Source organism: Falco naumanni, chromosome 5 (genome assembly GCF_017639655.2).
Source record: "Falco naumanni isolate bFalNau1 chromosome 5, bFalNau1.pat, whole genome shotgun sequence".
Classification (NCBI taxonomy): Eukaryota; Metazoa; Chordata; class Aves; order Falconiformes; family Falconidae; genus Falco; species Falco naumanni.
Window position 1 is genome coordinate 53,272,531 of NC_054058.1, and position 27,548 is coordinate 53,300,078.

General features: G+C 40.1%; 1 protein-coding gene across 1 annotated transcript in view; it reads left to right on the plus strand.

Moving 5' to 3' along the window:
- The first annotated feature begins 594 nt into the window (after positions 1–594).
- The window catches only part of SLC16A7 (solute carrier family 16 member 7), an 80,031-nt gene continuing 53,077 nt past the window's right edge, over positions 595–27,548 (plus strand). Inside the window, exon 1 of the mRNA XM_040595532.1 lies at positions 595–3,173. The gene's annotated coding sequence lies outside the window, so the exon portion shown is untranslated. The remainder of the gene's footprint in view (positions 3,174–27,548) is intronic.

Genomic DNA, 27,548 nt, shown 5'->3' on the forward strand with positions numbered 1-27,548 from the left:
AAGCAGAATGCAGACACCAAGCTGTATCTGAACTTGTGCAGACTGTAGGCCAGAATCACACACTGTTATAACTGCAGCTAGCCTATGTTCAGGCTCCGCCTCGGGCCAGAAAACGCGAAATGTGATGAAGCACACAGTCACAGTAAGTCAATTAAGATGCATACACCTTTTCTAAAGAGGGTGTTCTGAAAAAGAGGTATGGAAAGAAACTGCATGATGCCCATATGTATAGACAGAAAAAATATATATGTCTTCATAACAGTTAACATATGTTAATATAATATGCTATTTCTATATAAATATGCTAATGTATGCAGTAGTAATATAAATACAGATTTATTATATATAAACACAATACATCCATTTGTACTGCACGTAGCAGTTATACATGGGTGTGCATCATGTACTATGTAGTACAGAAAATACTGTGATATACCTTATCACACATATCACCATGTAAAAGTTGCCTATAATACATATTGTACACAGTTATAAATTAAAAAATATATATTTATACAAAATTATATCTATAGAGCTATATATAAATATAAATCTATATTTATTCTAGTTAAGGCACATCAGTGGAGGAAATAGAATCATGCAGTGAAAAACAGTTACCATTTCTATCTTCATGTATTTATTTTTCAGCTCCCTTTGAAATTCACTTTCCTAACATTCTATAAACCAGTATGTAAACTGTAATATTATAGTGTAAAAGACAATGTACCCCATGCTCTGCATTTTACAGTAACTGAGGTCCTATACAGGCTATGATTTTCCTCTGGGCATACAAATGTACTTGAATATGGAAGAGAGTTTAACACCGGCTGTAATGCCAAGTATACAACTTTGATTTCAGCTCTAGCAGCTTCTCTATGAAAGATCTTACGTCAGATTTCATTTACACATTTTTTATCCTGTAATTGTAGGCCTGCCTGGAAGTGACAGTGTGTTTGACCATGGGTGTCTGTACCCAAGCTGCCTTTGCTTGCATGCCCAATAGTCACTGCTCGTTTGCCCTTCCCTCCGCTCGGCTTAGTTGGTCCCCCTTGAGTGCTTGTTGGTCTTCCAAAGCCTGTAGTACAACCTGCTGCTGGGCCATACACTGTGACCATGAGGATGCAGGACACAGGCTCCTTTCACATACTTGCACAAGAGATGACTGACACCACCATCTAAATTAATGCAGCTGTGACTTTCACGAGCTGCCCTGGCAGTCACCATGGACGTTTGCTCCTAAAAATGTCCCTGCACTCAGGTACGTAACTATTACTTGGCTTATGTGATGTCACGAAAACAACTCCAAACTCTTCAGTCTGTTTCAGGAATAAAGATGTTTCCTGTCTCTACCAGTCTACTACTTGCTGCTCCTTGTGACTGCAGTGCCAGAATCTGCCCAGAGACTGTAGTGACCTGGCTGCTTTAGTAACATATGACACAGTATTCTCTCTTGAATCTGACGAACTTGCAGTGGAAGCAGATGATACATAAATTATAACAGTAACATCCTAAAGAAAGAAGGAATGATAAAATGTTACATTACTGACATTTCTGGGTGTGTCTCCTGGTTTAATGATTACAGTTTGAAACAGAATAATGCCTAACACTTCTCATATAAAAGCAAACAGATTCACAAACAACGGAGCCAAAGAAACCTGATTTCTACGAACTTGTGCTTCAAGATGGCAGTCCTCTATGGATGGATTTTTTGATGTGTAATAGGTATTGCCACTCATACCGCAGCTTTTTGAGGGATGTCATGCTCCTTTCCAGATTATTTTTTTAAAAAGTTTGTTCATTATGGCTGATGCTAGCTAAGGGATTAAAATGTTATTAATGGAAAATAAACAGAAAACCCTATCAAGTCCTTCCTTCCTTCACTAGCAGCTCAGAAAACTGGAGTATCGTCAACTACAACCCAAGTTCTCCCTCCTCCTGTTCACACACAAGCAGGTTCAGCTCCTAAACACGTCTGTAAAGAACCTCAATGCTCTGGCTAAGTGAAACACATGCAATAAAGTGTTTTTGTTTTTTTTTTAAATAAGATCACATGATAACCACATTTACTTTTGTACATGTTTTGCGACATAATGCCAACAACTGTAATTAATCCGGCCTCCTCACACTACTTTAAATGTTGCACATAATGTGCAACCTTTACCCATGAGAATAGGCATTCTGGCAAAGGCTTTAATCATGCAATTATAGGATTACGTTATATCTCTTTCCTTACAGGATTTTAGCCTTAAGGACAGAATTTCTGGAGAATTAAGTGGCCACTTTCATAAAGATGTTCATGACAGACACAAAACAGTTCCTGTAACTTTTATTTTTTTTAATGGAGAGAAAAAAGGGGCAAAGGAATTGGTGACCAAGTTTTTAATCAACAGCTGATTGCCAACTGCCCAAATTTCTGTTCCTGCTTCAGAAGACGAAGGCGCCGCGTCTAGCATAAACAGGTCTCTGTTAACTCCCCCCGCCCCCCCCCAACAGCAGCAACGTTTTGATGTGACTTTCCATAACTTTTTCCGCGGAACAGCGAGTGCAAACAGCGCTGTGATGCGCAATACTTGGCATCCCCAGAGCCGAAGAGGAGGAGAACGGGGTGGGGCCGGGGCCGGGGGGTGGCCGCGTCCTGCGCCGCCGGCAGCGAGGCGGAGGGCGCGGCACGCACCGGCGGGGGGCTCCGCGCCCCTCACTGCCCGGGGAGCGCGCACAGCCCCGGCCGCGCCTAGGGGCGAGGGGGCTCGGCGGCGGCCCCGGGCAGGAGGGCGGGCGGGGAGGGCTCACGGCTCGCCCCGGCGGGCGCGGGGGTCCGGTGCTGCCCGCCGCGGTGCGTCCCCCCTGCCGCGCTGGCTCCGTCTCCCCGGGCCGGGCGCCGCGCCCCCGCCGGCCCCGCGGAGCCGGGTTGGGCAGCCCGGGAGGCGGCTCCTCCGCAGCTCCCGCCCCCCCGCGCCGGTGCTGAAGCGCCTCGGCCGCTCCCCGGCAGCACCCCCGGGACAGCGGTGCCCCGTCGGCCCCGCAGCAGCACCCGGGCCTCCCTCCCTGCCGCTGCTCCGCTGCCGAGGACACCTCATGGGAAATAAATAAATTAATTACCCCACTCACCCCCGCGGCAGGGAGAGGAGCCGGCGGCGGCCGCGGGATTAGATCCAGCCCGAGCTAGAGACCAGGTAACGTAACCTACCCGCCAGGAGGGAGGAGGAGGAGGAGAAGCAGCGAGGCCGCTGAGGTCGCCCCAGCCGGGGAGGGCTCCGGGGGACGGAGAAGGGGCTGCCGCAGCCGGGCCGTGCCGGCGTGGCCCCCGGCCGGCGGCGTGAGGGCGGCTGCCACCGCGCCGTGCGCGCTGCACTGTCAGTCACACACGCACCCACGCACACACGAGCCGCCGCCCACGCAGGGACGGACGGACGGACGGACGCCGCGTGGGGCGCAGCCGCCGCCCCGCCGTGGGCGCTGCCCCCCGGTACCAAAGCAGCCACCGCAGGGATACGCCGCCCGCCCCGTCGCGCCCCGCCGGCCCTTCAGCCCGCGGCGCCCCGGGCCCTGACAGCGGGGCAGGGAGGCGGGCGGCGGGGCCGGGCCGAGGCCGCAGCTCCGGGGGGCGCGGCGCCATCCCGCCCCCTCGCCGCTGCGCGCATCCCCGCGGGACGGCGAGCCGGGCGCCGAGGCCGCCTCTGCCGCATCCCGGGCGCGGCGGCACCGCCCGCCCCGAGCGGAGCGGCGGTTCGGGGCGCCCCCGCCCCGGGGGCAGCTCCGCTGGGAAATGTGGGCGGGGAGCCGCGGCGGCGGCAGCACGGCGAAAGCCGCGCTGCAGCGCTGCCGTCACCGGGAACGGGCCTGCGAAGAGGCTGGTGTCACGGCTCTGTGGTCGAGGTGACCTTGGGAAAGGTGGGTCCCGATGGACCCCCTGCTGCGCCGTGCCAGCTGCAGCACTAGTCACCCTGCTCTGGGCTGCGCCGAGCCGGTAGCGCGGGCGTTATCTCCAGGCTTTAGTCAGTGGTTGTGTGCTGAGCTCCCAGTGTAGCTGGTGCCAGAGCCAGGAAAACGCTCCTCCATCGTTCTCTTTACTCGACCTCTGCCATCACACAGTGGACTCAAGGCCCATGAGGGAAACGTTCCCAAGAGTCTCCCTGGCAAGGGGCAGTCATCCCAAGAGAAAAGGAGTTCTCTGTGCCCTCAGAGACCTCTGTGTCCTGGGTTCCTGGTTGTCAAACTGGCCTGTGTAAGACACTGCAGCAACCTTAGATGAGACTGAGAACTTGCCCTGTTCACATTTCAGAGACCAGGGTGTCCCCTGGTACTCCTAGGAGGGCACGGTACCTCTCAGGCCTGCAGCGATGCAGAACGGACACACGTTTCCCACTGCTTTTCCAGTCAGGTGGATACTTAAAACAAAACACAACAGAATGATGTTTAGAGATGTATTAGCATTTTTCAGAAGCTGTTTTGGGAAAAAGAAACTGAAGGAAGCCAATGCCTCATGGAGGCGTCCATCCTTGTTTCATTGGTCTCTATAATAATCACTCCTGTTTCCATAGTGACATCCATCTCTGGCTCTCAAGTTACTTATCAAATAGTAATGAAAGAGGTGCTTGCAGCTTCCGCTGCAGGAATGGGGCCATAAACCTAACAGCACACCAATCGAGCCAACAAAATATTGCCTCAGCTCTGTCTAGATGAATCATGATACAGAAGTTAGTCTTCAAGACAGAGGGATGTAGACTGATATTTAAAGGAAGGAGGAAACTGACAAGTAGTTCAATAAAGTGGTAAATGCTTTTATGTACAAGTATTAAATCTGGGAATAATGTGTGATTCCCTTCTTATTTTTAAAGACAGTACTCTCCTCTCTCCTTCCATTATTGTCTGCTAACTTTGAATATCATACTTGAGAATGAGTGCTGAATATCTACCGCTTCCACATGGTAGAATAAATTTGGAGGAGAAATTATACTCCAGATGTTTCTATTATTTGTGCAATTTATTACAGAACTGTAACTCTGTGTATCTGTAAGGGCCCAGCTAGCTTAGTTTGCAACGTAGTGTTTATGATGTACGTGGCTTCAGAGCAAAACAGCTAATCATTCTGAATAAGCAAAGGATGGATGGAGGTTATGGATTTTCTTTTATGGCAGCAGTGAGTAAATCTGGTTAATGAAGTTAGCTTCATTTTATTTATATGGTGGAGGTGTGGAATAGCCTAAATATCAACTGTGGTCTTCATGGAAGGTCTTCATGGATGGCGGAAAGCTGAATTCACACGTTTTATGGGTAGGAAAACTCATTGGGTTATGTAGTGATAGGACTGAAGCGAACAGGTATTTTACATGTAGAGGGGGAGACTTTGAAATATTATAAAGTGATACATCAAAGAAACAGTGTAGTTAAACATTGTGGCTCTACAGCTGCAGTAAAGAGAATCAAAATTCTGTTTCAGCAATTTTCACTGTAAATGAATGCATCATTAATAGTATATTAAAACAAGTATCCATCCAGGTCTTTAACCTTAATTCTGTCTGTCACTTCTCTGGAGTACATATTGCATGTTGTATTTAAGCTCTCTCAGCTCTTGCTATGGCAAAATCCTCATTCTAGAATCTGAGTTTTATGGAGGCAGGACATGCTTTGGGCAGCCTTAAAGGAGGAGCTGTTATTTATGGACAGGCAGGTTATGGGAGAGAAGAGAGCACTTCTCCTTGAATCTTAAGCTGATGTTTTTTAAAACGTTTTTCTTTCATTACTTTTCTTTCTTGGATTTGGTTCACTATGTCATACTTCTCTTATTTCTTTATATATATATATATATATATATATATATATTTCTGGCACCCATTGTTTTTCTTTTCATTTATTCTAGAAAATAGTCCTCTTTGGTATCCTTTGTTTCTTAAATAAATTACCTTGTCATTTTTTTATGATGAGCAGGTGGTTTTGCTTTCAGTAACTCTGGTTATTATCGGAGCCCTTCCAGCTCAAGAAAAGAGACCAGCTCACCTGATGTTTTTTTCCTATTGCAACATCACAAGATGCTTTTAAAGAGTTGCATTTTTCCTGAGGAGATGTTTGCTTTAGCAAATATGGTGTCTGAACATAATTCTCAATTAACTGTACCCTTACACCATTTGCTGGAGTTAAAGCTGTCCGTTTTCTTATATGAGCATCAAGAAAAGTGTTCTTGTGCTATGCTAATAATCTGTGCTGTTAAATGAATTTTGTGTTTCAAGGTCGGTGTGATTATGAAAATGTAATTATCTTTTGATTTTTATTTTAAAAAGGTTAGGTCATAGCCATTAATCATTGATATGGAATAGTACTCTTTTCTGCATCTGTTCATGTAATATATATGGCCTAATGTTTGCACAATACCAAAGAGGAGGTTAGATAGGAAAAGGACCTCACTGACCAACCGATTTATGTGTCAAACGAAAGTGAGATGCAGGCTGCATCCAACATACGCATCTCAGTCCAGATCTGCATTTCTTGACTTGCATGTATTGTGAGACGTTGTGCCAACTTTCAAAATGTTATTGTGAATCTTGGAACATTTGAAGAAAAGTTTGCATTTTTCAAACAAAAGTAATTGGGCTGTAGGAGTAAGGGAGTAATATTCCATGACTTGAGGAGTAGAGGATGTTGGGCAGGCTGACTTGGGAGCTCTATTTGGCTTTACAATCTGTCACATCTTTCTGATATTTCTTACAGCTGTTGGTCTTACAGTCAAGCAATCAAAATAATGTTAAGCTTTTATTGAAGAGCAAATGTCTAGCTAACCAGGTCATGGTGGATGACAAACTGGAAAGGGTCTTAGTTTGGTTTTTTCCCCCTGTAAATCTCAATATTATTAATCCTTAATATTTGTATGTATGTGTGTGTAGATTCATCATCATCAGCTCGTTCTTTTGTTGATTATATTTTTAATTTTAGTTTATGCAGTATCTTTAAGTAGTTCCTTTGTTTGTTATCTTCAAGGTCAAGCCCCCAGTTACATGCTAGTATTTTTTTCATTTCTGGGACATGGTGCATTCCTGTCTCATGACACTTGCAGCAATATGTAATCAGAGGTGTGCATTAAAAACATCTGCAGATAAAAAAAATAGCATTTACAAAAGGATAGTAACATAATAGGGCAATTAAAAAAGTTCCCACAAATGAAGGAGAAAAATTAATGGGAAAGAATGGGGCCTTAGCATGATACACTCTTTCCCTTTGTGGTTGTAAGACTTAAGATGTTAAGAAATGGAATTACTGTTAATTCACAAATCAGGAAGCAGTAGTGAACAAACTTAAGCCATTGTTTTTTTTAGTTTAGTTGTTGATGCATTTTCTTTCAACTTGGTGAAAGTGATTGCTGAATGTGAAGAATTGAATGTGTTGCAGTTCCACCCAAAAAGCAAGCAGTGCTCTGAATAATAGTGTAATTCATATAGAAGTGGCTAATAACTTTAGACTGTAGGAAACTTACACTTTTAAGTAGCTATTGACAAACTGCAGAAAGCCCAAACATTGTAGAAGTTGATATATTTCAGAGTTCATGAATTTGATATTCTTTTCATATGTTTACTATGAATGGCAGCATCTGATTTCAATGGTCAAAGCATAAAACTGCATGGACTGGAGTTGCCCAGACTTGCAGGATTGTTTAAACAGTGTTTGCTTTCTTCCAGCCTGAGTATTTGTATCCCCCAAAGAACACTTCCCAGTTGTTTTGACAGCAAGCTTGGTAGTTACTTCACTTTATCTCTCTTTGGGGTTTTCCAGTGGAGTACTCTGCGGTAGGTGATGATCAAGGTGTTGTGGGAATGCTCAGAAAGCACATTGCACGGAAGACAGTTCAGAACACCTCCTGTATTTCATGGCTTTTCTTATCTTTATATATTTTTAAAAATTTCTGGTCTTTTAGAATAAGTCATCTTCCCACACCTGCTAGCAGACTCCCACTGCAGCTTCAGGCATGACCATTGTGTAGTGCCCTCCCATTGTACAGCCTCAGTGATTGCAGACTGTTGGCAGCACTTGCAAGTTTGGCACTTAGGGCTAGCACATGTGACAAAGCATTATAATGATGTTCAAAAATGTGTTTGGCATCAAAGAACTTTCGGTGTTTGCTGTCACTACAGTGGTGGTAATGATAGTGCAGTGATGTATGTTGCATGTGTTCCGTGCAATAGAAATTAGTAAAATCAGTCACAAAACAGCACTACATTATCCCAACAGATGGAAATGACTTTTTTTTTTTTCATAGAAATAGATTAATTAAGGTATTAGCATTCATGCTTGCCACTCATCACTTAGACACACTTGCAGTCTATGGTACAAGCAAAAAGGAGACAAAAAAAGATGAAATCTCAATTAGCCTCTTGTATTAGTTTCAGATTCATAGTGTCAACTTCAGACTTGTACTTCTCAGTGCTTGCTTTCTGCATTCAAGAAATAGAGACAAATACATATTTTACAGTACTAAAAACATGTGAAGAAAGAAACCAAAAAGAACTTACCATTTCTGTGCTGACAAAAATGGCAAAAGCATACACACAAAATGTTTATTCGATATTTTTAAACAAAATCAGTTCCTACTGTAATGCATTTGATTAGTATTGCAGATAAAGAAACACACTTTTAGCACACACTTTTGAAATTACCTGTATTAAGACTGGGTTTTTTAAGAATACAAATGAAGTGCTTTGTGGCATTTTTTTCAAATCTCTGGGATAATGATATAAATACTTGGCAGTGAAAGTTAGCATTTTTGAAGTGACACAGGAGTTCAAACTACCAACTATAACAACTTGTCTTCTGAGAGACATAGCTGCTTTTCTCTGCTGACCTTATTGAGAGATGGAAATTGGAAACCTTAAATTGTAGGATGTCTCAACAGTTTGCCATGCTATTGAATTAAAATGCCGTAGGAGTTGCGATTCCCAAAATGAGTTCCTATAGTTTGTGTTTTTAATATGGCCCTCAGGGCAGGTTCAAAAAAGAAAAAAAGAAAGAACAAGTTAATGGTGCAAATAAGCTCCGCATGGGAATGTAGATGTCTGATTTCTTAACAATTGGAATTTTATGTGTTAAATTCCTTGACAATTTAACCTTTGCTGAGTACACTCTCCACCGAACAAGTCTTTTCTAGAAGTTAACTGCTTTTGCATGTTATGCCAGGGATGGATTTGGGTCTGCAACTGGGTACTGGACCCTGTGTTCTCAGCAATGTTGTTAGAAATGGGAATTGGTGAGTTGTAAGCTGCAAACTGGAACTGAAGACTGGATTCAGGGGCAGAGAAAATGTGCCTAGGACAGAGTCTCTAGCTCAGTGAGCAAGGGGTTGCATCTGGGAGCTGGTGAAGAGAACAGACCAGGCTGTGGAGGGAAATTAGTGCTGGAAGCTGAAGAAGGCAATGGGCCTATCATCCCATTACCAAACCTTTTTTAAGATGTACAGCTTTATAAGAATTTGTACATAGTGTAACTCTAAAGGCTTCCTTCCCTTCCTGAGGAATTTATAAGGTCTCTGCTCATTGTATCACACAGGGGTCCTAACTCCCTGTTTTCCATTAGGCACCCTCTTTCCCTTCTTCTCACCAACTCTACAAAAGGTGAATCAGGGGACTCAGTAGCCCATGATTAGAAGCCACAACACCAGATTTTAGCAAGCAATGACAAAAGCTTGTGTATTTTGAGACCTCTGGGTTGTATATTTAAGGAAAATAGGTAGAAAAGAATATGTTGTAATAGCCTGTATTTACAAAGCATGAAGTATGCACTGTATTTGTGAAGAATAAGAAAAAAGGAGATCCTGTTTTCTTGTTCATGTGCAGATATAATTATGTTGGTTAGAGGCATAACATAGTTTTTGTTCTCCTATTTTTCTGATGTAGTTACCCAGAAAGAGATGTCTTGATGTAGTTATGCTGGATATGAGGGTTATTTATTTCAATTTACCTTATTTCCTGATTCACACGTAATGATGTATTATAACACTAGAGCATTACGACTGCTGTGCATGGCCTGTTACAGTTTTAGCTATATTAGAATAGTGAAAGAGGTTTATAAGCAGAGCTAATGAATATAAGGGCCAAACTCAAATGCAGTAGAGAAACCCAGGAAGGGCATTTAAAACTGAGACCTAAAAGCACTGTGGTGTTTTCTCTCAGTCAAAGAATATGTCATTGTTGCTTGATTGGCATTTCCTGCTTCTGTGACTCCAGGTCCAAACTTGAGCTCCCCTCCTCTTGTACAGTTCCACTGGGTTAAAAAGGGTTACTCATGGTTCACACCCAGTAATGGCTGAGAAGACTCTTGACTGCTTCTGAAGACTCAGTTGGTCTGTCTTCCGGATCACTTGCTTTGGCTTGCCTGATGAGTTTAAATGGAAATTATTTCTCCCAATGATTACCAAAATGATTTTTTTCTGTTTCCAAACAAATACTTTCATGTGTCCATCTTCTCTGTCTCTCTTTTTCCATCTTTCCTTCTGTGGGAGCATTTTCCTTCTCCCCATTTATCAGAATAAAAACCTCAAGGTAAAGTATCAAGTTGTTATTCTGCTCTGTTCATCCTACTGGCATACTGGGTTTCCCATACTAAACATGGAAACTGTCAGAGACATGCTTGCTTGTGGGACAGCTTTTATATAGCACAGATGATGCTTCTCCATGGTAACCAGTATTTATGTTTTATCGTGCTATTTTTGTCTTTAGAGTTACAAATGTTTACATTCTTTGCCCTTCTGTTTTTTAATTCTGCCTTTCAGGTGTTATAATTAGGGTAAACTAAAAATGTAGCCTGAGAAGAATGACAAATGGAGAAGGTGAAAACAGAGTAGAAGAGAAAGAGACGTTAACGTGAGGAAATATTATTTTGAGGATTTTCACAGAGGCAAATATCTTCAAGCTAGAAGAAGTGGAATAATGTGTCATACTTTCAGTCAGTGTGGGTTTTAGTTCTCTTCAGATTTTTAATTTTTATTTATTTATTTTTGAGAAAGCTGTAAGAGAGAATATTGATCTCTGCTTTTATGATTTCTGTGTGATAATTGATGTCCATAGCAAGGTTTTGTTGTTGATGAATAGCTGTGTAGTCTGATCACCAAATGGGTGTCCATTCTTGGCAGTGTTGTCATGTATACCAGTAGATGCATAAAACAAAATGTTAATAAAGAAACGAACATGAAATATATGAGAAAAAATTAACAAACAATTGAGAAGTGCAGTTCTCAAACACTAATATTGCAACCTTAAAAATAAAATGCAAGTGCTGAACTTTATGGTCTTTGTTTAGCCTGGTGGTTGAGAATGTCTTAAATTACAGGAGTATTTTTCAAATAATACAAGATGCATTCAAAGCCATTACACTTAATATTGTAAAATTAAATAAAGGCTAGAAACATCATGTTGAGTAGTGATGGCCTGTCACCTCAGTGGGAGACAATATGGACTCTGCAGTATGGATTTGTTTGGGTGCTTAAGCAATGGACGGGCAGAAAGGGGATGGTTCCTGACTTAAAGCTTGTGCAGCACCATGAAGCCACACAGCAGCATGCAGTCTGGTAACGCATCCCACTGCGCCTGTTTGTTAGGCTGATCAGCATGTGCGCAGGTGACTCTCTTTAAGTGTGAAAAAGGAGCTCGGACATGTGAAGTGTGAATATGACACTTGTATGTGGCTGTGTCCAGCAGCACCCAAATGCATATGGGAGTGTTGATCCTGTCGACAGTTCCTAGCTCAGAATTATTTTTGTGATTAAGAAAGTAATAGTGGCTTCCACTGTTTTATGCAATCTGGAAAATACAGTCATATTGTGATCATAATGTAACAGGATACAAAAGCCTGTCCTTTCCATGATTACAATAGGTTCTTCTGAATGTGATAGCATAGAAAGGTGTAAATAAAACAAGATGTTCTTCCTTCACTAGCTAACCAGCTTGCACTTCTGGATATGCTTTAGCATTGCTGAAATATTGTATACCTAAAATGGTGACTGAAATTATATTGTTCTGAATGCAAATGTATTTTACCTATGAAGCCATGGTATTTTTTTTGTTCTTGTAGCTATTTCCTGAAAAATTAGCAAAGCTACTGTAGTGACCATGCCAAGCTTACTTTTAAATTATTATACTTAAATTGCTAGTCTAATAGAATAGCATTCTTACAGAATACTGAATGATATGTTTATTGAGGATTCAGAATATGTTTTTAATAAGGTAGTCAAAAATTTTTACTTTTCCTTTTTTTTTTCCTTTCCTCCCATTAACCAGTTTTATCCCAGGTGTATAAATACAACAGTTTTTGTATGCAGCACAATAGTCTTGTGAAACCTAAATTAGCCACCTAAATTAGGATCTTTAATTTCAGTGTTACTGGATCCTGGGTAAGTAGGTTGTTATCTCTTAACAACTGAAGCTTAAATCCTACTTTTAAATCAGGCCTCTCTTCTGACTAACACTCATAAAGGATGACATCAGAAGTTATAACCGCATGCTGAACGGCCTATTTTATAAGTATTTTGAACAACAGTTGTTTGATAAGCAGAGAATATTGCATTCTGGTGTAGTCTCAAGGAAGCATCTACTTGTTTCTTGTTATGGCAACTAATTATACATAAGTGAGTAGATAGTTTTCTAATAGAAATAATCGTGTGTATGTATACGAATAAAAAAAAAAAAAAAAAAAAAAGGAAGAAATATGCAATATGCCGTATAGTAGGAGATTAGGTAGGGGAATGAAGAAAGCACTGGAAGAAGTGCAGGTATATTCGTTTGATGTTTCTGGAAGTTCAAGTGTTGCAGTGTGGTTTTTACAGCTTATATTGATCTGTCGTGAGTACCATCTATACATGTGGATGTTATTTTCCATATGAAACTTTTGACTCCTTTGGAACACTTCTGTGACCACGTGCATAGGAGTAGTAGATCCTGATGGATAAAAAAAGAAGAGCGTTTCCTACAAGGAGACCAGTGTGAAAGAAAGCACGTGATTGATGGAGGAGAGCCTGCAAGCTGGCAGTACAGGATTGTGAGGAGATGTGGAACCTGCACCCAGTAAGAAAACAGAGGGATCGAGTGCTTGGAGAAGACATTTCACTGACATTGCTTTGACTTATCATGTGAACTGGCAGAACTGAATGGATGATTCTTTGGTCAGCATGTAATAGTAAATTTAGCCTCGTAAAGAATGAAGGACTCCTGTAATCAAGGAAGTTTTCACTCATCCAACCAAAGCAGAGCAGGGTCTGTCTTCCAGTGCCAAGTGGCTAAGGTTTTTTGCTTTATAGCTATTCTTGCTGCTCCGAAGCCGAGTTTGAACTGTTTGGTCAATCCCTGCTGGGTACATTAACTTTTGTGTTTGTTTCTGTTACCCCATTGAGAGGGAATGGTTTGTATTTGTGTTCCTAAAAGATTGGACCTGAATTATTTAACCAAACCCCACTGAGCATGGAACTTTTTGTATTTGGTTGAACTTGTGCTCCCAGGGTCATTTTCATCTGGTTCTCTGACCTTGCCAGAGGGAATCCCTGTTTATTTCTTCATTTGGTAGGACTGTTTATCTGGGCCCTGCTGAGGATAGAAATGGGCTGTCTACTTTCTGCTGCAAATGGGAACCATGAGGCACTATCACTTGTCCTAAGGAGAGAAGAGCTTATTTAAGACTCTTTTTGATTTATTTTCTTTTTCCTTCAGAGAATTGGTAATTTCTTGTCTTGGGAGGGTGTTGCAGCGATTCTTTAAGCCGGAGTAGAAAGGGTGGTGACAGCAGTGAGAAGACACAAGGTCTTGAAGGTAGAGGAAAAAGGAAAGGTATGTGATATGAGCTGTCAGGCTGCTGGGCTTTGATTCTCAGGCAGTTCAGCCATGCACCAGCTTGTGTTCTGCCCTGCTTTTGAGGAAAGCCATAGTAGCATGAGCTGCCTAAAAAGACTTCTGTGCCTCAATGTGGAGGGAATACAGGGCACTGGCTTTAATTTCAGTCCGAAATGCAGCAGCATAAGTATTAGAGCAGGTTGAACAGTTCTGTTGTGGACCATGGGCTGACTTTTGAGAGGCGGTTTGTGTTACTGCTTGGGGTTACTATCTTTAAAAAATACATGCACAAAATAGCTGCTATAGAGCTAAAGTGAACCTGTACATTGATCTGAATCTTTTACCTGTGGGAGCTAAAGGTGGTGTATTTATCTCAAATAGATGTACTCTCGGTGGCTTGAAAGAAGCTGATTAGTCCAGAGAGCAAAAATAAGTGAGCTGTAAGGGAAAGGTGCTGCTGTTGCGGTATTCAGGCCAGCTGGGAGTTGCATAAAATTTAGCTGTCTCCTGAGGAGCCTCAGTTGGCAGGATTTATGTGGATTTCTGCCCATAAAAATAAACCTGCTTTACCCTGGTAGAAGCTACAGCCAAGAGTTGATCCCTCAGGGGTGAAAGCTTCTGCCAGCACAGCTGCCCCTCTAGGCAAAGTAGAAAGACATTATACTACACCCTTTAATCACTATGGGTTATATCTCCTTCTTGTCTTTAAACAAAATTACTTCATCAGTTGCTGATATTTTTATTCCTGTGCTTATATGTTAAAGTAATATATACCTAAGTACAACTGTATGTTCCCAGTATAATGTGCACCTACATTTATTGCTTTCTTGCTTTAAATGCCTCCCTTAATCACGTTCCAAATCTAGTTGAAGAGCTGAGTGTACCTCCAACAAATATAACGCATATTTAGCAATTTATCTATTTGTATGCAAATCATAGATTTTCAAACTGGAGACCATCTTGTATGCTCTTAACAGACTTGAAAATATTTTTTGCTTAACATAATAAATATGCAACTATAAAAGTTTGCTAAGTGAAAGCTAAGAGTTACAGGCCTTCACAAGATGTATACCATTTTAAAAACTAAAATGCCAGTAAAGGCCCTAGTACCAGTCCATTCAAGCTCATTTTCCTTTTCACTTACATTTTGTAATGTCCTTATGGCATCCTCTCCCCTCTGAAGAGCATCCTTTATTTTCTAATACTCGGGAAGTCTCATGTACACGCTCAGTTCCAGTGAATTAGGCTCACATACATAATCTGATCAGACTAGAAAAAGGTATTTTTCTACTCTAAAAAACACACACTTGCCTGCAAATAATTTATGAAAGACAAAGGAAGGAATTTGGTATAAGAATCTGAAGTGATCTGAGTAAAACAGGAAAATTGCAAACATATTTTAGTGACTTCAGCATGTTTTCATTAGTTACTGCAGTGTTTTAAAGAAGCAAGAATGTTAGTGGCCAAGTTTATGCTTTTTTTAAGGCATTAGGTGTTACTCAAATAGTCACAGCTTAAATCTGCCCTGATACACTAGACTTAAAATTTATTTTGCAGGTATTGCATTTAGTTTGAGTACGATTATCTATATATTCATACAGATACATTTAAATACAAGATAGTGAGGATGACTGAAGGGAAATCAGGGAACGAGGCGAGACAGGAACTATCAGTCTTGTGGTGAACAAGCCTTAAGTAAGTTTTTCGTTACCTTGGACTTTGTGTCCTGGTTTGTTTTTGTGTTACTAAAGTTGTTAGAGCAAGGGGGGTGAGTGAGCCTTTGAGGCTGGGGGATTAGAGGGGGGGCAGCAAGGGTTCCCATGGAGCAGGCTGAAGCCGCAGTCGCCGTTGGGGAGGGCTGGCAGGCTAAGGCAGGCTGAGGGATGGGGTGGGGGAGCATGGGTCTGTGCCACAGTGCCACTGCAATGAAGTACAGGTGTTGAGAAGGGAACTACCGATACTCCTCTTTAGTCTGTGTGTTTGCAACTTGTGTACAGGCAGCCTTTAACCCACCAGTGTGTCTGGCTTGTTCTGAAAGGTGGTTTACAAGACGGGAGAGGTATTGCCATTTTGGAGACAGATGAGATCTCTGTCTTTTGCATTGCCCAGGTAAACAGGTCTGTTGTCCATTTGTGGTTCCTTACGGTCTGCATTCACTCCTTACTATCCCTTGATGCTAACCACTGCAAAAGAGTGCTTGCGGGAGACTCAGGCAAGAACCAGCCCAAAGGGCTGTGTGTTGGGCAATGTAACGTGCAACATGCCTTACAGATTTGCATTTTCTTCATACCTAACGCACTCAAACTTGTGCACTGTCACACCCTATGGCAGATCTTATTACTTAAGCTCTTGTGTATCTGCAGTTATCTAAGCCAACAAAACTTCAGGCCTGAATAATAATACTTTTTGAATAATTCACAGAGAATCGTTTTAAATTATTATGGCCTTTTTCTTCTGCAAACAAATTTACTATATTCTTGAGTGTATTCAGAAAGACTTGGCAGTATCTCTGGCAAACAGTTAACTGTTTTTCTGGTCATTTGTGAGCAGTCCCTGACGCATATTCGGTATCTGCGTCATCAGAGACAGTCCTTGTTATTCTGTTGCCTTGAGTAAAATATATTCTGCTGCCTCTACTCCAACATTTGCAAGAAATCATATTTAATACCAAGCATTTTTTGTAGAATTTTAGAATGCCACATATTTGGTTATTATGAAATACAGTCTCACAAAATTCTGGAGAAATATGAGACAAAGTATTTATGTATTACAAAAATTAATGTCTTACTAGCAATTGAATCAGCACAGTCACAAATTGGCTCTAAAAATGCTGCCTCTCCAATTTTGCAGCTCTCAGCCACTGCCCAGCCTTTACGTAAGGCAAGCTGTCCTCAATGTTGTTCTGTAAGTCACGGAACATTGTTTCAAGTTTTAATTGGATGGTTTATGCAGTGACTTAGTTGAGTAAATTGTGAATTCAAGTTGCAGGTTTTAAATTTGTCACTGTCTTTTGTCTAGCAAGACAAGACTTGACTTGAGGATTTACTCTCAGAAGGTATTAGTTGCCTATGGTATGTACATAAAGCATGAGATAGTTTATCTGCACCTTCCATAAATTTTCTTTTCTGCAGCCACGATAGCCACAAAAATGTTCATAATGCAACATTCCCGAGTTGCATATTTTACAAACACAGCAACAAAATATGGGTACTGCAGCATATACTTTTCAAAGACTCATTGCTCAGCCAAACTGAACATATTTTTCTCAGCAATACAGAAAAGATTACAAAATTTTGGATTTCAACATTATACTGTTATGCTGTAGATCTATTTCAAAGAAGACAGAACATTTTTAGAATCTAGAATGTATATATTTCACTTTCTTAATTTGTAAGAGTTAAATAAACGAACTGGAAAACCCTCCTCCTACCTACCCCAAAACATGTATGATTTGAAAGTGTTAGACTGGAAAAAGGAACTGGGTTGATTTCAGTCCCCTGCAATACAAAGAACCTATATTATGAACATAAAGGGCTGGGTTAATCCAAATTCAGAGCTCAGGAGCATAGGTGTCTATAATTAAGCAACTTATCTAGACTCATTTTATATAATACATACATACAGGCACTTGTAGGCCAAGTACCATTTCATTATGGCTTAGATGTCTAAAACAGGTCATTGAGATAACGTCCCTGAAGTCATTTCTGCCTTTTGAATATAAGTGGAACCTAGGTATCCAGATCACATGCAGATGTTAGCGCTGTCGATGTCTGAATATGTCTGTGATGAATCCCACCCTTACATCAGAAAAAGTCACTAATTGCGTGTAAACCAAAGAATATTTTACAGAGCTTTATTACAAACTTAAGTCTTTCCTAAAATGTGAAAAGCTACAACTATATACTAGTAGGAGAAACAGGAGAAATGGAGATTGTCACCCAATATCTAAGGTCTTGCAGGGGATTAGACTGGAAAAAAAAATACCACACCAACAGAAAACAGTTTGTGACCAAACCTTTGTTCTTAGAACAAAGCTATATAGCTTTAAGTACTATGCCACTGCTAATGTAAAGCATCCATTCAAGAAAATCAACATCCTTGGATTGTGACTGAAGAAAAAATTTTGTTGTACTATTAATGATATCACTTGGCTGTGTGGAAAAGTGATTATTTTTTCAAGTGTCTATTAATAAACAGACAATGGACTGAAACAGATATTAGTGAGTAGCCAACCTGAGCTGTAGTTCAGATTGGCATCCAGACTAAATGGTTATGGTGAACTAACTTCAATTTTAACAGTTAAAGCTCCTGGAAGAAAACTTCAGCCTCGTTCTGGTGTCTTTCTCTCTTCCAGGAAGGAATAGTGAAATTTAATAAATATATGCCTATGTGTGAGTAGGCAGCAAGGTGTGAAGTAAAGCAACTACATCTAGGCACCTGTCTCAGAGGATCTTTCAAGTAGCTGGATATACATTTAAAAACCCACTACCATTATCGTCCACAAAATACACTGCCAGATTAGTGTTGTATGGTGAGTGGAGTAATGGCCCTGCTAGTATCTCTACGTTTTTATAGACAATGGTCCGAGATGGTATTAACTTTTATTTTTGTCAGGGTCAAGCTGACAGTGAACTGCAGGCCAGCTGCCTGCCACTGGTGTGCCCTGTGCCAATTAGCTCTGTCACTCAGGAGCACACTTTAGCTTTAGCTCTGACCTTCTATCTTATGCTTGGTTCCCTGAATTCAGAAGATCAGCCTCAGTGTAGGCACAGCTTTAAGCCCTTCTGTTTGCTCTCTGAAGTGGATGTACAAAAGGCAGCTGCAGTCTGCCAGTGTGATGCCAAGGTGGGGCTGTGCTTGCTCATATTGACCTTGCCATCAGCATCCTCAGACGACAGCTGCAAGCTCGTCTTCTAGGGATATTGCAGTGGTGCCTGCTGTTAATCCCTCCTTCTGTGGCTGCTTTTCACGGATGCAGAAAACTTAAGGCCAGAGATGATCTTCTCTTCCCCTGCCTGGGGCGGGATGGGGATCCTGTGGAAGGAAGGATCTGCCACCAAAGGGCACGATGGGGGGGAGCAGCTTTGCTGACACAAGCGAGAAGCTGTACCTGGGACTAAACACAAGTTGTCAAAATCTAACAGAGGGTGTCCAGCACGAACAATGCCTTGCTTCCTATTTCTCTCCAATAATAGGAAACGTGGTATTGTTGTCACCACAGGGTCTCCATCAGAGTTCAGCAACCCATGTTTACTTCCCTTTTTGTCCTCTTATGTGCTTGTGTCAGCAAACACATTGCCTTCCTGCTGTTGTCCTCAGTGCTGTGGCAAGCACCCCTTGCAAATAGTCCTCCCCACAGTCTGACATTAGATGCCTACCCATCACTGCTACGTATTATCTCCAATATATTTCATTCTTTCCAAAGGAACCATTTCAGATTCAAATTAAAGTTTTAGACAGTATAGAGATCAATTAAATGATAATATTTTTTCATGATTAGGCTGGTCTTTTTCTTTAGGCAACTCTCACATTGGGTGTGCTTTCAGTAGTTCTAGAACTCGTCTTTTTGTGAGAGATTGCCACAGGTCTTAGAAATACAGATAATCATTAGCATCATTGTTTTCAGATAAATTAAGAAATTCATTGAGAGGATTCTTTCCTTGTGAATATTCAAAGTGGTGGGCAGCAAAAGTAGCAGCAGTTTGCTCATAAAATCTGTCCTAGAGACTGCCTAAAATTCCCAAACAAAGCACTTCTAAGAGCTTTGAGGCTTTAATATCAGTTGCACAGTGAATATCTAGGGCAAGAAAGTTTCATTTTTTTAAACCTGAATTGTCAGAATGTTTTTTTCTGTTTCGTTTGGCCATGTCGTTGAATCTTTTGGAGCATTTGTTGGGTCAAGGCAAGTATGGTGTGTGAGAAAGGTGACAAATAACAATTGTAAGGACACATACACCTTTTTGTTTACTTCTCCAATAACATAGTTAAGGTCATTTTTGCAATTAAAAAGGAAGGGCTTTTGATGGAACTTGTAAAATAATTTTGCTTAGAATTCCTGAGTGAAGTTACGATCTGAAGTACAACTTTTCTTTTATGTATGCATTTATTTTATCATCAGTATTGCAGATGATTCAGGTTTCTTTCCCATACAAAAATGGTGATTTTTTGTAAAATTTAAGAAATAATGAAAAATAATTTTTGGAGTTCTGAAGCAAGCTCTGCATTATCTCCAGCAAAAGATGGCTTTTAAAATAATGTAGTGGCTAACATTGCTTATTAGTATAAATAATTTTTTAATTGCTCTGTAAAGCCTAATGCAGTACTTTACTGTGCCTGTTAATGGAGCAGTCTAAAAAAGTCTAAGTTAATTGCATATTTGCTGTTAATAGCTGGACAATTTTGTTCAAATGAGAAAAAAATTAGACTTCTGCAATTGTTAGCTGCACTGAGTGCCTCCAATTTTACTTGTAACCTTCTGCTGATGATCTTTAGAGCATTTTTATTACATTTTTAATTTGCTGGAAAAAACCCACCTATTAATGCTGATCTTAACTTATATATGTTTTAAAAGGCAGGTTCACAGTCAACATCTCAGTATGTGCTGAACTCCTGTAGGCGTAAACTACATTCAGGTGTCAGCAGATATTAGCACTCGTTTTAAACGGTATAGCATCTAAATGCACATTTGGACATGCACAGAGGATGATAAGGAAAAAATCCTGCACATCAGAGAAAGAAACTGTGAAAGAGACCCTAAACAGATGATGTAGTATTCATGAACCAAGGATGCCCTTCTTTGGGATCGTGTTCTGAATGTTGAGCTTCACCATAACCTCCCGTACCTCAGTAATTTGAGATGCTGGCTGGTTTGACAATTGGTCACACAAAATAAACTATCCAAACATCATGTGTGAAAATCAGCCAATCAGGTCTCCAAAGAGTCTTTAAATGTTCAAACTGAACAAAGGCTCTGTATCTATGAAGTTCAGATTATTGTCTTGGACAGCAGCTCTCTGCCAGGTAATGTGCTGTTTTTCTATTTCCTTTTAGCTTGACTTAGTAACAATAGGTAGTTTCAGATTACTGTGGTAATCCATGTAAAACTAATTGATTACTTAAATGCAAGACAAGTCAATGCACCAGAGCATGTTGCACAATATTTGCTATTGGCTTTTGAATGATTATCTAGGATATATTGACAAAAGAGTGTGAAGCACTTTGAAGAAGAAATATTCTTAGACCAACTACTCCTAAAATTTTGTAACAAGGATTAATGACTGAATGATGGCAGTCCTCAGTTGTCAGACTCTATAGATTTGATTGACATTTTTTGTTCATATATTTTGCCGACATTTGTGAGAAAATAAAGAGTTCAAATATGAATCTTCTAAACACAAACTTTAAAGAAAAGGAAGCATCAGTTTAGTTCAGGTCAGATTTCAGGACTGATGGATGTGAAATATGGAGCAAAGGATGTGCTGGAAGTGGTTCTGTGGCTGTGTGACTTGGACTGAATTAGAGGAATGTAGGACAGTGACAAAGAGTGCAAGCAAAGTGTATGGCAGAAACACAGCTTTGAAGATGCTCAAGAAACTCACAGCTAATGCGGCAAAAGGTGAATAAGGCCAGCAGAAGATTTGAAGGCAGGCTGGACATAGCTGAGGCAACAGGCAAGGTAGATGATTGCTGTGGAAGCATGTGTGGGAATGAAGACTAGAGCCTGGGCTGGCAAGGAGAATTAATCCCACGTGTTCTGAAGTAACACATAATTTGTAAATGCAGTATCAATTTTACTTACAAGACAAATCTTCACGATAAACATCTTATTTTCATAAGGATGTGGGAGGGCAGCAATAACATAATTCCCCTGCATGAAACTGAATGATGGAATGAAGGATATTAAGCCTTGCTGAGCTCTTAACAGTCAGTTCTTCTGCAGTGCCAGAGATTTTTATAATTAAGAATGATGGATTCCTTTAAAGCAAGCAATACGGGTGTATATTTCACTGACACAAGTAGCTCTGTTTCAGTCTTTTGCAACCTCAGAACTCAGTGTCCTATGTCTGGTTTTAGCCATAGGTACATAAAAAATACTAGATTCCTTTGACTGAAGCAAGTGCAAAAGTAATTTCCAAGTCTGTTTTTCATATGTAACAACCCTCTAAAACCTCCAACCAACCTAAACAGTTTTGCCAATAGTTAATACACTAGCAGTTTTACAATGGCTGTTGATTGGAGAAAACTTTACTGAGTTTATTTCATGGAGAAGACCTGCTGATTTTGGTGCTGTTTTTGTTATCCCTGTTATCAAAGTTTAAATCCTCAACGTCTAATTCTTTGCTTACTGAGCTCAAAACTGAGTGCAAAGCTGTCTTTGATTTCATTAGAGCAGGCTGATGGCTTAGCGGCCAGAATTTTGGCTGTCATCTTCACAACTCTTCTGACGTCAGGAGCACTTACCACATAGTAAGCCTGTGGGTATTATAGACTTCATGAGGCAAAATGCAAAATAAAAAATTACAAAACTGGTCAATGGTGACAGTTCTCTTGCTTATTCCCGATGCATATTTTTATACCTTGCTTTATATTTTTTCATTTATATTTTGCTCATTATATGATTCTCTGTAAGTCTACACGAAATGTTATTCATAAATAATTTATGGAAAAAATAAAATATTGGAGAAAATATTGGGGACATAAAAGGAAAAGTAGTTTTTCCCCCCACCAATGACTGGGACTTCAGTGTATATTCACATAGTCCCATCCTTGTGTAGAACTGATGAAACTCTGCAACAGTAGAAACACTTGTGTGATAGCAAAAAACAGAAGGAGATAACAGAAAGGTATTCCTGTAGAGTAACAGCAGAGAGGTCTCCAAATCCTTATATAAAGGAATCATGTTTGAACAAGTGATTTTCATGATGCTTAGTGAAGTTTCAGTATGAGGACAATTCCTTCTGCTTTAACTTACCTCCTAAAATCTGCTTTTTCAGATTGTCACACAAAATTGATTTAGCAGTACAACTTCCTTTCCCCTTACACAGTTAGATGATGGAAAGAAACTGAGGGGGAAAAAAATCCCTAAGTCTCTTCTGCCCAAAGTCACAGAGAAAGGAAGTGCCGTGCTTGGCTCACATAACAGGAGAAAGCAGGAGAGTGAAAGATGTGTGCGCAGTGTAGTTACGGACATTATGAAACAATCGCTGCATGATGTTTAAACATTACTTTAAATATTCCTATATGTTTCCACTGAGATATTCCATTAGTATGTGATGATAATAAATTGATTGTCCTTCACTGAGAGCTTTTGCCATGGCTGCATACTTTTCTGATTTATTTTTTTTTCTTGCTGTGGATTGCACATGGAAACGGGGCAGGGGGGAATTACTTGAAGCGCATAACCAGAATAGAAGCAATAAAACTATACTGTTACTTAGAAATGGACAAACTTTTCAACAGAGTTTCATTTCATTTTGTCAATATTATTTTATTCAAGTTAGAAGTGCAGCTTTAAATATTGTCTTGTGGGGAATGCGAAAGAATGCCTTTAAAACCGTCCCTGGGCAGTGCATATGTGTTGACAAAAGTGAAGGGTTTAAATTCCTTTTTTTTTTTTCCACTTCTGTAGACATAGCTTGTCTACAGCAACTAATTTGAGAAAGAGCATTTTCAGCTAAAGAGAGTGACTGAAACAAGAAAAGTGCTTCTTTACTGGTAAAGCACTCAACATCTACAGCATCTGAGTTCAGCTGGCAATGTTTCTGCCAGTTATAACTCCCACACGCTCAGGTGGGTAGGTCTTCAGGGCAGGGAGAAGTGCCATCTGGTGATTCAAAACAATACAAAACTGGTGGAATCAGCTTCTTGTAGATGACAAATAGAACTGGTCATCAACCTCAAATAAAAGTGCTATATGTGACGTTTGCTCCTGAAGATCCGGAAAGCTGACAAAACACTCAACTAGCTCCATCATCGGATTTCCATTTAAAATTCTGTTCTTTCATTATACTGCAGCAAATTAATATCATATGTTCAGCAGCAGTAAATCATAATTCATGTATTTCTGCAACCACAAAAATGTCAGTGTATATGACGTGCTGGTACAAAATCTGTATACCATATATATGCCAATTATATAAATTATGAAAATTGTAAATATATACTTACATTTGTCCTTTTACATTAGATGTTGAACTCTAATATAGGGATTGCGATTTACATGGGTATTATATAGCATGTGTAAAACAGTAACAGTAATGCGTGATGTATGGAGAAATGAGAGAAATAATAATATGTTAGAATAATAATCCAAAGTATTTTAATACTAAGTTAAAGAAATTGATAGTTGATAAGCTGATGATACACCTTTAACTGTAGGACTCAAATTTAAGAACACAAAGACCACAAAAGTGGAAAAGGGTAGGCTGTGACTTTGCAGAGAAAGAGAAGACATAAAAATGGCAGTATTTCATTCAGCAAGTTCAACTTTTTCTGAGTAGCATTGTGTCTGGTTTATATTCTGGTTTGTGGCGAAGGTGAATTAATAGCTGAGAGAGTAAAGTAAACTCAATTTTAGCTCACTGCCTTTGTTTAAAGGCTCACATCTGTAAACATTTAGTCTGAATATTAAATTTATTTGTATGAGTACTCTGAATATCCTGTTGTTTTTTTATGGAGTGCATTATGCAAAGTTGCGGGGTTTTTTTTCATCAAGACTCCCTTTAAGAAGCTCATCAAGTGAAATATAATGCTGCAGGGTCTAGTAAGAATATGCACAAGTACTAAAATGCTGTGTGTAAGCATTCACAAGAATTGCTCCTTCAGTTCAAATACTGAAATACTTTTTGATAATGAGGAAGAAGCTGTAAAACACACGTTGCTGTTCTTAGATTTTCTTTGAAGTCAGTAGGCATTTCAAAAGAGTCAGATTCTATATGTATTTCTGTAAAGTGATCCTTCAGTTTTTTTTAAAAGGAAATATATAGTACAAAAATAGCTTTTAACGAATATTAGATCATATCCATTTTTAATTCATAATTTGTGTGTTTAAAAAGGATTTACTACAGAGTTGTGTTTACACATCACTGTTAATATATAACATTTTTACTTGAAAGCCATTTTAAAAGAGAAGAAAGGCATAAAGAAAAAAAATGTCCCGCTGAACACTTAATGGCTTTGTATGGGATTGTACAGGTGCCAGTTGCATAAAATTTCTAATAATCTGCCAAGTATGACCTCAAGGTGTCTTGTCATACCCTGTGAAGTTATAACACTTTTTTTATGCAGTGCCACAGACAATAATGCAAAGCAGCAGTGTTTCTCAGCCAAATCCTATTTTGTAATCCCCTTTAAATTGCTTGTTACATTTTGTATATTCAAGTATTGGTTCAGCTTTTCCATTAGTTTATATTAGTGCCTTGTAATTTAAACCCTAGTGTGAAACTAGCACTACAAATGAATACTGTCCTCTGATACTCTGTGTATGGCATGGTATAGATAACTTTATCCATAATAGACAGTATCTCTATTTTAAGGTGGTAAGACGAGATAATTCTTTATGTCGGCACACAACAACTAGGTCAGGGTGAGTTTGCATAGTGGAATAAGCTCCCTACAACTGTGTCCAGTCACCTTGATAATAATAAATGGCATAAATGTGTAATTTATTAATATCTTCTCACTCAGAAGGTCAAAATGAACTGGTATCTTAATTTCTGTTTCCACAAATTTTCAAATGAGTTTTACTTTTTTTTGTTTTCAAGTAATTTGAAATATCAGAAGAACAGAATTAAACTCTAGGTGTCTGTACAAAGTTAAGACAATGAATAAAAGATAAATTCAGTCATTGTAAATTTCAATAACAACAGTCTAATCTTAATGCAGCTTAGCTATTTTAGAAGTCAATTGATGGTCAAAGCCATCTTACTGTAAAGCAAAGTAAGTGAAAGCCATCATCCTTGTGGTGACTGGGACGGATGATGACCTTTTTGTATTTATCATATGATTAGGAAAGCAAAGAATTTTCTCCTTCAAGGGCAAGAAATCTTAAGCTGTCAAAAGGTATTTCAAGTTCTGTTCACAAAACCGGAGAAGGTTACAGCATGCTTTCACCTTATCTTAAACAAAAAAGAATTTATAGAACTGACTAATTAATTTCCAGCACAGACAACTGATCTGAACTATAAATGACTGGACTGTTTAAGGAGTAGATAGACAATTTAAGAAGTTCTTTGAATTCTTGGACTTGACTGTGGCTTAAAGCCAGGCCTCCTTTGGAAGGCTGGTGTTGCATTAGAGTTAGAATTCCTTCTGGACAGCATGTGCTGCAACAGGAGCTCTACCAACCTGTGAGGTGGAACAGCATATCCCCATCTGTTGCTGGCCAGCTGTCCTATACATCCCCCTCCTTTTCATGAGATCAGCCTGACAGCAGTAGTTACACTTTCGAGCCATCATGCAGCTGAGCTGCAAACATGAATCAAAAGGGGAAGGTGTGCTTCTTCACAGTCATTTGCCTGTCTAGAATTCGGTCCCTGGCTGTGTTGGGCTTTCTAGCTCTGATCCAGGAAAAATACTTAGCATGTATTTGTGCACTGAATCACTGAAGAGTCTTTTCCTAGAGACAAGCATACAGTTAGGATAGATAATGAGATTGTTTATTGAAGTTCGTTATATGAAATATTGTTGGAAGATGCGAGTGCTTTCCCGGTAACTACTGGTTTACAATGCTTTACAATGGTTTAAAATGGAATTTTATATTTCATTAAGTTTACCATTGCTTTGTGTCAAGAGAGCTCTCATCACTGTCTCTAAGGTCTAACTCCTACATTTTTGAATAATAATTACTCTCCCTTTTTCGATAATTAATTTTGCAATATGATCAGGAAATACTCTGACAGTAACTGCAAAATGTGGCAGTCTGCACAGTGTCTTCTGAAACCTAGACCTGTGTGAGAAGGATAAAATACCAAGAAAATGCCTCTCTAATGCTTGTTCTGAGAGAAAGGGATGGTGACGTGGCTGTCAGGATTATTTGAAGAGTAGGATGTCTAAGGGAAGGGTAGTTTTTGCTTGTTTGGTTTTTTCCCCTATGTTTTATGCAAGGTTCAAAGTTGATTTAGGGAAATAGAATGGAATGCAATTCACTTTTTGTGAGTTTGCCTTAAAAACATGCATCATTAAAGAACCTACCTGATTGTTTCTTTGAGCAGCTCCTCATCCTTGTGAGAAGTAGCAAGAAGTTGTTACCTGCTATCCTCTTCTCTACAACACTGAGTTTTTACAGTGTCACAGACACAGAGCAGCAAGAATATGTGATTGCTGTTATTACAGCATCTTTAGATTTACTGGGAAGAGCCTTCATATGTTTTCCACTTTATTCTATCCACAGTGGCTATCTGTGGTGGCTGTATGAACTGTTAATTCATTTTTCCATTTTCCGTCATTGCTATCAGATTTATTTGAGCTGAAGTGCTTGCCCTGGTTGACACTAAACCTCTGGTATTTACGAAAGAAGAGTACAATAGAAATGGATATTACGAAAAAGGGATACCCATTAGATAACACAGTGTGAATGTTTTGGGCTTGTGTGTTTGTTTTGCAGCCTGCACTTCTTTGGCAACGCAGCCATGGAGATGTGCTGGTGCAGCCTGGGTACCCAGGTTGCTGGTGGAAGGGAAGCCCCTGGCAGGCTGTACACAGCAGCCAGTGCTCCCAGAAGAATTTAGGAGATAACCTGAACACATGCTTATG